Here is a 10,816-nt window from a genome sequence, read left to right as displayed (position 1 = left end):
CACTGTGGTCTCGATCTCCTGACCTCGTGATCCGCCCGCCTCGGCCTCCCAAAGTGCTGGGATTACAAGCGTGAGCCACCGCGCCCGGCCAGCTTTCATTCTTTTTAAGGCTGAGTAGTATTCCATGGCGTTTTATATATATATATATATATATATATATATATATATATATATACACACACACACACACACACACATACCGGATTTTCTTTATCCACTCATTGGTTGATGGGCAGTTAGGTTGGTTCTATATCTTTGCAATTGCGAATTGTACTGTGATAAACATACGTGTATAGGTATCTTTTGGATATGATGACTTCTTTTCCTTTGGGGAAATACCCAGTAGTGGGATTGCTGGATCTATTAATGGATTACTTTTAGTTCTTTAAGAAATCTCCATACTGTTTTCCACAGAGGTTGTTACATTCTCACCAGCAGGGCATAAACATTCCCTTTTCACCACATCCATTCCAACATCTATTGCTTTTTTTGACTTTTTAATAATGGCCATTTTGGCTGGAGTAAGGTGATATACTATTGTGGTTTTAATTTGCATTCCCCTGATGACTAGTGATGTGAGCATTTTTTCATAAGTTTGTTGGCTATTTGTGTATCTTCTTTTGAGAGATGTCTTGTCATTTGCCCATTTTTGATGGGATTACTTGTTTTTTTTTTTTTTTTTTCTTGCTGCTTTGTTAGACTTCCTTGTAGATTATGGATATTCCTTTCTGGATGCATAGCTTGCAAATATTTTGTCCCATTCTGTGGGTTGTCTGTTTACTCTGATAATTATTTATTTTGCTGTGCAGAAGCTTTTTAGTTTAATCAGGTTTCATTTATTTATTTTTGTTTTTGTTGCATTTACTTTTGCAGTCTTAGTAATAGATTCTTTACCTAGGCTAATGTCCAGAAGAGTTTTCTCTGTTTTCTTCTAGAATGTTTATGGTTTCAGGTATTTTATTTAAGTCTTTGATCCATCTTGATTTGATTTTTGTATATAGTGAGAGATAGGTATCCAGTTTCATTCTCCTACACGTGGCTATCCAGTGTTCCCAGCACCATTTACTGAATAGGGTGTCTTTTCCTCAGTTTATGTTTTTGTGTGCTTTGTTGAATATCAGTTGGTTGTAAATACTAGGTTTTATTTCTGGGTTCTCTATTCTGTTTCATTGGTCCAAATTATCTATTTTTATATCAGAACCATGCTGTTCGATTACTATAATCTTGTAGTATAATTTGAACTTAGGTAATGTGATGGTCCCTATTTGATCTTTTTCCTTAGGATTGTTTTAATTATTTGGGCTCTTATTTGGTTCCATATGAATTTTAGGATTTTTTTTTCTAATTCTGTGAAAAATAATATTGGTATTTTGATAGGAATTGCATTGAATCTGTAGATTGCTTTGGGCAGTATGATCATTTTCATGATATTGATTCTTCCAATTCATGAGCATGGGATGTGTTTCCATTTGTTTGTATCATATCTATGATTTCTTTCAGCAGGTTTGTAATTCTCCTTGTAGAGATCTCTCACCTACTTGGTTAAGTATATTCTTAGGTATTTTATTTTAATTTTTGCAGCTATTATAAATGAGATTGAGTTCTTGATTTGATTTTCAGTTTGGTTGTTGTTGGTGTATAGCAGTGCTACTTATTTGTATACATTGATTTTGCAATCTGAGACTTTACTGAATTCGTTCATCAAATCTAGGAGTCTTTTGGAGGAGTCTTTAGGTTTTCCAGGTATGTGATTATATAATTGGCAAACAGAGATAGCTTGACTTCCTTTTCCAATTTGGATGCCTTTTATTTTATTCTCTTGCCTGATTGGTCTGGCTAGGACCTTCTCATTCATTTGTTTCTGCTCTGATCTTTATTATTTCTCTTCTTCTACTAATTTTAGGTTTAATTTGCTCTTGCTTTTCTAGTTCTTTAAAATGCATCATTTGTTGTTTAAGCTTTTCCTACTTTTTTGATATAGGTGCTTATTACTATAAGTTTTCTTCTTAGTACTGCTTTTGCTGTATCCCATAGGTTTTGCTGTACTGTGTTTCCATTTTCATTTGTTTCAAGATTTTTTATTCCTCTTTTAATTTCTTCATTGATCCACTGGTCATTCAGGAGCATATTCTTTAATTTCCATGTGTTTATAGAGTTTCCAGAGTTCCTCTTGCTATTGATTTCTAGTTTTATTCCCTTGCGGTGAGAGAAGATACTTGATATGATTTCAATTTTTTTGAGTTTTTAAATACTTGTTTTGTGACCTAACATATGATCAATCCTTGAGAAAAATCCATGTGCTGAGGAGAAGAATGTGTATTCTGCAGCCATTGTATGAAATGTTCTATAAATATCTATTAGGTCCATTTGGTGTACAGTGCAGGTTAAGTCTGATGCTTCTTTGTTGATTATTTCTGTCTGAATGATCTGTCCAATGCTGAAGGTAGGGTGTTGAAGTCTCCAGCTACTATTGTATTGGAATGTATTTCTCTTTAGCTCTAATAATATTTGCTTTATGTATCTAGGTGCTCCAATGTTGGGTGCATACATATTTAAAATTGTTATGTCTTCTTGCTGAATTAACCTCTTTATCATCATATAATAACCTTCTTTGTCTCTTTTTATAGTTTTTGTCTTGAGATCTATCCTGTCTGATATAAATATAGCTACTCCTGCTTTTTTGGTTTTCATTTCCAAGGAATATCTTTTTCCATCCCTTTATTTTCAGTCTATCTGTGTCTTTATAGATGAAGTGTGTTTGTTGCAGGAAACAGATCATAAAATCTTGTTTTTTAATCTATTCAGCCACTCTTTTGATTGAAGAGTTTAGTCCATTTGCATTCAGTGTTATTACTGATAAGTAAAGACTTACTCCTGTCATTTTGTTATTTGTTTTCTGGTTGTTTTGTAGTCTTCTTTCTTCCTTCCTTCCTGTCTTCCTTTTTGTGAAAGTAATTTTCTATGGTCATGTGTTTTTATTTCTTGATTTTTATTTCTTGTGTATCTGTTGTAGGTTTTTGATTTGAAGCTGCTATGAAGCTTGCAAATAACATCTTATAACCCATCATTTTAAACTGATGACAACTCTTGATTGTAAAAGCAAGCAAACAAAAAACTAATAAAAATGCTTAGCTTCATTCCCCCTGCCTTTTAACTTTTTGTTGTTTCTATTTATGTCTTAGTACACTATATCTTAAAAAGTTGTTGTAGTTATTATTTTTGATTAGTTCATCTTTTTGCCTTTCTACTTAAGATATGAGTACTTTACACACCACAATTACAGTGTTATAATATCTTATATTTGTCTATTTACTATTACCAGTGAGTTTTGTACCTTCAGATGATTTCTTATTGCTTGTTAATGTTATTTTATTTCAGATTGAAGAACTCTTTTTGGTATTTTTTTTAACATCAAATCTGATGTTAATAAACCCCCTCAGCTTTTGTTCATCTGGGAAAGTCTTTATGTCTCTTTCTTGTTTGAAGAATATTTTGTTGGATATACTACTTTAAAATAAAAGGGATTTTTTCAGCTCTGTAAATTTATGATGACACTCTCTCCTAGCCTATAAACTTTCCACTGAAAAGTCTACTGCCAGGTGTACCAGAGCGCCATTGTATGGTATTTGTTTCTTTTCTCTAGCTGCTTTTAGGATCCCCTCTTTATCCTTCATCTTTGGGAGTTTGATTATTAAATGTCTTAATGTAGTCTTATTTGGGTTAAATCGCTTGGCATCCTATAACTTTCTTGTATTTGAATATTGATATCTTTCTCCAGGTTTGGAAAGTGTTCATTATTATCTTATTGAATAAATTTTCTACCATTATCCCTCTCTCTCTACCTCCTCTTTAAGGCCAATTACTCTTAGATTTGCCATTTGCGCACTATTTTATAGATCTTGTAGGTGTACTTTATTCTTTTTATTCTTTTTTTCTTTTGTCTCCTCTGCCTCTGTATTTTCAAATAGCCTGTCTTCAAGCACACTAATTCTTTCTTCTGCCTGATCAATTCTGCTGTTGAGAGACTCTGAGGCATTCTTCAATTTGTCAGTTGAATATTTCAGCTCTAGAATCTCTGTTTGACTTTTAAAAAATTATTTCATTCTCTTATTAAGTTTATCTGATAGGATTTTCAATTTCTTATGTTATATTGAATTTTGCTTAGCTTTTTCAAAACAGCTGTTTCGAATTCTCTGTCTGAAAGGTCACTTATCTCTGTCACTCTGAAATTGGTCACTGGTGCCTTATTCAGTTTATTTGATGAGATCATATTTTCCTGGATGGTCTTGATATCTGTGGATGTTTATCAATGTCTGGGCATTGAAGAGTTAGGTATTTATTCTAATCTTCAAAGTCTGGGCTTGTTTGCACCTGTCCTTCTTGATAAAGTTTCCCAAGTATTCAAAGAGAATTGAGTATTGTGATCTAAGCCTTTGGTCACTGCAGCCATAACTGCATTAGGAGGCATGCTAAGCCCAATAATGCTGTAACTCTTACAGACTTGTAGAAATACTGCCTTGGTGGCCTTAAGTAAGATCTGAGAGAATTTTTTGGATTACCAGCCAGAGCCTCTTGTTCTCTTCCCTCACTCTCCCTCAAACAAACAAACAAACAAATGAAGTCTCTCTTTCTCTCTCTCTGCTGAGCTGCCTGGAGCTGGGGAGGAGTGACACAAGCACTCCAAAGACCACCACCACTGCACCTGTGTTGGGTCATTACTGAAGCCAGCATAGTACTGGGTCTTGTCTAAGGCCTGTTGTGACAGTTGCCTGGCTACCTGATGTTTATTCAAGGTCCAAGAGCTCTTTAGTCACCAGGAGGTGGTGAATCCTGCCAGGCCTGAGCTCTTTCCCTTCAGGGCAGTGGGTTCCCTTCTGACCCAGGGTAGGTCTGCAAATGCCATCCAGGAGCTAGTAGGGTCTGGAATTGGGAACTTTAGAAATCTACTTGGTGCTTTATTTTACTGTGGCTGAGCTGGTATCCAAATTGTAAGACAAAGTTCTTTTTACTCTTCCCTCTTTTTTCCTCAAGCAGGATTCCCTTCCTGTGGCCACCACAGCTGAGAATGTGCTGGGTCACACCTGAAGCAAACATGGTACTGGGTCTCATGCAAGGCTTGTGGCAACTACTGCCTGGCTGCTGCTAATGTTTATTCAAGGACCAAGGGCTCTTTATTCACCAGGTGATGAATTCTGGGTCCTTCCCTTCAGGGGAGGAAGTTACTCTCTGGCCCAAGGTGGGTCTAGAAATGTTGCCTGGAAACTAGGTCCTAGAATGGAGGCTTCAGAACTCTGCCCTGGTACCCTGTTAGACTGTAGCTGAGCAGGTATCCAATTTGCAAGACAAATGTCCTCTTTACTCTCCCCTCTTCTGCCCTTAAGCAAAAGGAGTTTCTGCTGGAGCTGCAAGCTGTGCTGACTGGAGTTGGGGGAGGGGCCATGCAAGCACTCCCTTGGCTGCCCCAGCTGGGGTCTCACTGGGTTGCATGCACTGCAAGTCCACCGGCTCTAAGCCCAGCCTAGCATCAGGACTTGCCCAGGAATGGTAGTCCTTATGTCTGAGACTGCCTTTTAAGTTTATTTAGGATTCCAGAGCACTTTAGCCTACAGTGGTGGGGCTAGCTGGAACTTAGTTTCCAACTGCTGGAATGGATTATTTCCTTATGGCTAGGGCTGGTCCAAATGCTCTTCCATGGGAACCTGCTGAATTCTGTCCTGTGTTGTTTTTGGCTGTGACAGGGTAGCACTGAGTTCCAATGCAAAGTTTCACCATCACTTCACTCTTCCTCCTCCAAGCACATGGGCTCTCTCAGCACCACAAGGTACTGCTGGAGAATGGCGGATGAGTGGTGTAGACAACTCAAGACCATCTTTTCTACCCTCTTCAGTGCCTCTTTCCTTGGTAGGATGTTAAAACTAGGTACTGTGATCACTCACCTGATTTTTGGTCCTTATGAAGGTGCTTTCTTGTGTGGATAGTTGTTCAATTTTGGTGTTCCTGCAGTAGGGACAGTCAATGGAGGGTTCTGTTCAACTATCTGGGACCACCTCCTCCAATCCTGTTCTACTTAATGTATCTTGGCAAACTTTCCATATCAGTACAGAGAAAGCTTCTTCATTCTGACTGCTGCCTAGTATCCCAGTGCTTGAAGGTATCATGATTAATTTAGCCATCCAATTCATAGGCACAGGTTATTTGGGTTGCTTTCTATTACTTATAATTACAAACAGTGCTATTCTGTTATATCTTGAACATATATTTTTGTGCTCATTATAGAAAATGTCAAAGTGGTTTTCATGTAAGTTGTTCCAGTGAGAGTTCTTACTTTGTCACATGCTTGGCAACCCCGAGATTATCAATACAATTTAAATCTGTCTGCCAGACAGATAGGTTTGTAAAAATGTACTTTGTTGTTTTAATGTGAATTTATTTGATTATAAGAACAATTAAGAATATTTCCTAATATTTGTGAACCATTTTTCTTTTTTGTGAGCTGCCTTTTCTTGACCTTTGTTCCTTTTAAATTGGGTTGTTTTAGCCTCTTTTAAATTGATTTTTAAAACTTGTTATATATTAATGATATGATTTAGGTTTGTGTCCCCACTCAAATCTCATGTCAAATTGTAATCCCCAGTGTTGGAGGAGGGGTCTGGTGGGAGGTGATTGGATCATGGGGGCAGATTTCCCCCTTGCTGTTGTTATGATAGTGAATGAGTTCTCATGAGATTTGGTTGTTTAAAAGTGTGTAGCACCTCCCACTTGGCTCTCTTCCTCATTCTCTGGCCATGTAAGATGTGACTGCTTGACCTTTGCCTTCTGCCATGATTCTAAGTCTCCTGAGGCCTCCCCAGCCATGCTTCCTGTACAGCCTGTAAACTGTGAGCCAATTAAACCTCTTTTATTTATAAATTGTCCAGTCTCAGGTAGTTCTTTATATCAATGTGAGAATGGACTAATACAATTAAGGAAATTCATCTTATTGTATAACTGTTAGAAATAGTTCCCTCAGGGTCTCAGTCACTGCTGCCAGCCCATGCACTCTGTTCTCCCACCACTCCGCCACCCCCCTCCTCTGCCTGTCACAATGGAAGAAGAAATCGCCGTGCTCTTCATTGACATTGGCTCCAGCATGTACAAAGCTGGCTTTGCTGGGGCGATGCTTCCCGAGCCATGTTCCCCTCCATTATTGGGTGCCCCTGGCACCATGGTGTCATGGTGGGCATGAGCCAGAAGGATTCCTATGTGGGCGATGAGGCCCAGACCAAGCACGGCATCCGGACCCTGAAGTACCCCATCAAGCATGACATCGTCACCAATGAGGTGGGACGACATGGAGAAGATCTGGCACCACACCTTCTACAACAAGCTGCACGTGGCCCCAGAGGAGTACCTTGTGCTGCTGACCAAGGCCCCCCCAGAACCCCAAGGCCAACAGAGAGATGACTCAGATCATGTTTGAGATCTTCAACACCCTGGCCATGTACATGGCCATCCAAGCTGTGCTGTCCCTCTACGCCTCTGGGTGCACCACTGGCATTGCCATGGACTCTGGAGACGGGGTCGCCCACACGGTACCCATCTATGAGGGCTACGCTCTCCCCCATGCCATCCTGCATCTGGACCTGGCTGGCTGGGACCTGACTGACTACTTCATGAAGATCCTCACCGAGTGCAGCTACCGTTTCACCACCATGGCTGAGCAGGAGATCGTGTGTGACATCAAGGAGAAGCTGTGCAACGTCGCCCTGGACTTCGAGCACAAGATGGCCACCGGCGCATCCTCCTCCTCTCTGGAGAAGAGCTACAAGGTGCCTGATGGCCAGGTCATCACCATCGGCAACGAGTGGTTCTGGTATCCAGAGGCACTGTTTCAGCCTTCCTGGGCATGGAATCTTGCGGCATCCAAGAGACCACCTTCAACTCCATCATGAAATGTGACATGGACATCTGCAAAGAACTGTATGCCAAAACGGTTCTGTCCAGTGGCACCACCATGTATCTGGGCATTGCTGACAGGATGCAGAAGGAGATCACTGCCCTGGCACCCAGCTCCATGAAGATCAAGATCATCATGTCCCCAGAGTGCAAGTACTCAGTGTGGATTGGTGGCTCCATCCTGGCCTCACTGTCCACCTTCCAGCAGATGTGGATTAGCAAGCAGGAGTATGATGAGTTGGGCCCCTCCATCATCCACCACAAATGCTTCTAAATGGACTGTGAGCAGATGTGTAGCATTTGCTGCGTGGGTTAATTCAGAAGTATAAATTTGCCCTTGGCAAATGCATACACCTCATGCTAGCCTCACAAAACTGGAATAGCCTTCACAAAGAAATTGTCCTTGAAGCTTGTATCTGATATAAGCACTGGATTGTAGAACTTGTTGCTGATTTTGACCTTGTATTCAAGTTAACTGTTCCCCTTGGCATTTGTTTAATACCCTGTACATATCTTTGATTTCAACCCTTAGTACATACATGTGGTTTTGTCACTTCGTGGCTGAGGCAGGAACGTGCTTGTGGAAGACAAGTCTGTGGCTTGGTGAGTCTGTGTGGCCAGCAGTCTCTGATCTGTGCAGGGTATTAATGTGTCAGGGCTGAGTGTTCTGGAATTTCTCTAGAGGCTTGCATGGGCTCCTGAACCAATTGTTTCTGTCCTGCTGGTCTGTCAGGGTTGGAAAAGTCCAAGCCATAGTACCCATTTTCCTTTCTTAGCTGATGTTTTCCTGCTAGAACACCATGGACTGTTACTTGCCTTGAGTTGGAAGTAGTTTACATTTATACCTGTAAATGTATTTATCCTTTTAATTTATGTAAGGTTTTTTTTTTGTATGCAATTCTGGATTCTTTAAAGAGATGACAATGAATTTTGGTTTTCTACTGTTATGTGAGAACATCAGTCCCCAGCAACACGTAGTAGAAATAAAAGTGCTGCTGTTAAAAAAAAAAGAAAAAAGAAAAAAAAAAAGAAGTATTTCCCTCAGTTTCCTGTTTGCTTTTTAGCTTTCTGTATTATACTTTAAAAATATTTTTATTTTCCCCCAAACAATGCATACAGTTATTACAAAAGTCAAAGTATATAAGGCTTATTATAATAAAGTGGAAGTCCTTCATCTCACTTCTACTCACTGAGTTCCTGCTTCCCAGAAACAACTGTTTTCACCTCTCTTAGCTGTTTCTCTGGCACTTACCTCCAACTTCTAAATAATATGCTTTTATTACTTTTCTTTATTATATCAATTTTAGACATTTTCTATTGACTTCTGTCAATGGATGTTGAAGATTTATCTCTTTTATAATAGTTCCTCCTTCCTTTCCCTCATATATACTTATGCCTTCTCTTGGCTCTCTATATGTATTATTTAATTTTGGGGTAGGTCAACATTCAGTGTTTATATTATTTTGACTATTTAAATGTTATTTGTAGTTGAGCTAAATAATTTACTGTGATTAGATTTCCATTCCTGTCAACTCTTTGTTTTTCCTGGAGTTAACAATAGCCTCAGGTTTTTGTTTGCTTGAAATTGGTAGATTGGTAGTTTTGTAGGCCCCAAATAGTTGAATATTTTCAATTTTATGTGTTTCAACTTAATACACATCTTTGACTAGAATCAAGCACATTGAATAAGACTTTTTTTTTTTTTTTTTAAGATATCATCCTGGAGCTTCATCCTCTTATGGTAGTCCTTCTGTTTAGGTTGCATCTCAACTCAAGGAGGCTGTGCTATGCTTGGTGTCTTAGAATACAGAAGTCGACTGGAATAATTTCCTAGAAAGTAAACCTGTGTTTTTTGATAGAGTTGGGCAGGCATAGTCAATTTTTTTGATGGGACAGAGGTAAAAATCTGGAATTTTATTTTATTTAATTAGTTTATTTGTTTTTGAGACAGAGTCTTGTTCTGTGTTTAGGCTGGAGTGCAGTGGCACAATCTCAGCTCACTGCAACCTCTGCCTCCCAGGTTCAAGCGAATTTTGTGTCTCAGCTTCCTGAGTAGCTGGGATTACAGGCATGCACCACCATGCCCGGCTAATTTTTGTATTTTTAGTAGATATGGGGTTTTGCCATGTTTGCCAGGCTGGGCTCGAACTCCTGGCCTCAAACAATCCACCTGCCTTGGCCTCCCAAAGTGCTGGGATTACAGGTGAACATTGTGCTTGGCCTTTGTTTCTTTTTAAAATATTTTATTGACTCTCCTGCTTTTAGTCTTAATCCCTGCCTTCTAGGACATTTGGTGCTTCTGACTTCTGAGCCCCTCAGGCATTCTGTGGGGAAACTGGATTGCTTCTCATTGTCGTAATCCTTTTTGACACTTGCATTTCCATTTACTTACTCTACTCAGTCAGTTACTACTCATCCAACCACTTTTCCAAGTTTTCCCATCACTTATCTGCTGTTTCTTCTTTTTCACTTTATTTCATTTTGTGGATTTATGCCATCTGTATTCTTTTGTGAATAGCTCTGAAACATTTTTCAATGGGTAAAAAAATATTAGTGAGTGTTCTGTCTAGCTCATTCATTCAGGTTCTCTCTGCCTCTGGCTGTCTTTGAGTAAGCTATTTCCCAATTCTGTAAAAAGACAAGTTAACTTGTGGAACTGAGCATAATATAAATATTTTCAATCTATAGGTATTTTATTTAAATCCTGACCACAATGCAAAGAGGTTTTCTCTAGTAGGGAATGTAAATCTCTTCAAGTCAAATCCTCATCTGAATCAGTTGTAACATCTAACTGGTTCCCCCATTAATTAATGAGTTAATTAAAAATATTTGCCAAGTATTCATTTTATATTTATATGAAAGTTCTGACTGTACCTACGGA

At 39.0% G+C, this 10,816-nt stretch overlaps 1 pseudogene across 1 annotated transcript; it reads left to right on the top strand.

Moving 5' to 3' along the window:
- Window positions 1–6,902: 6,902 nt before the first annotated feature.
- Window positions 6,903–9,382, top strand: LOC100588280 (annotated as a pseudogene). Its single transcript, XR_178595.3, has one exon. The product of XR_178595.3 is annotated as an actin, cytoplasmic 2-like (transcript).
- The last annotated feature ends 1,434 nt before the right edge of the window (window positions 9,383–10,816 follow it).

Source organism: Nomascus leucogenys, chromosome 8, assembly GCF_006542625.1.
Source record: "Nomascus leucogenys isolate Asia chromosome 8, Asia_NLE_v1, whole genome shotgun sequence".
NCBI lineage: Eukaryota > Metazoa > Chordata > Mammalia > Primates > Hylobatidae > Nomascus > Nomascus leucogenys.
This window is presented reverse-complemented; position numbering and strand designations above follow the sequence as displayed.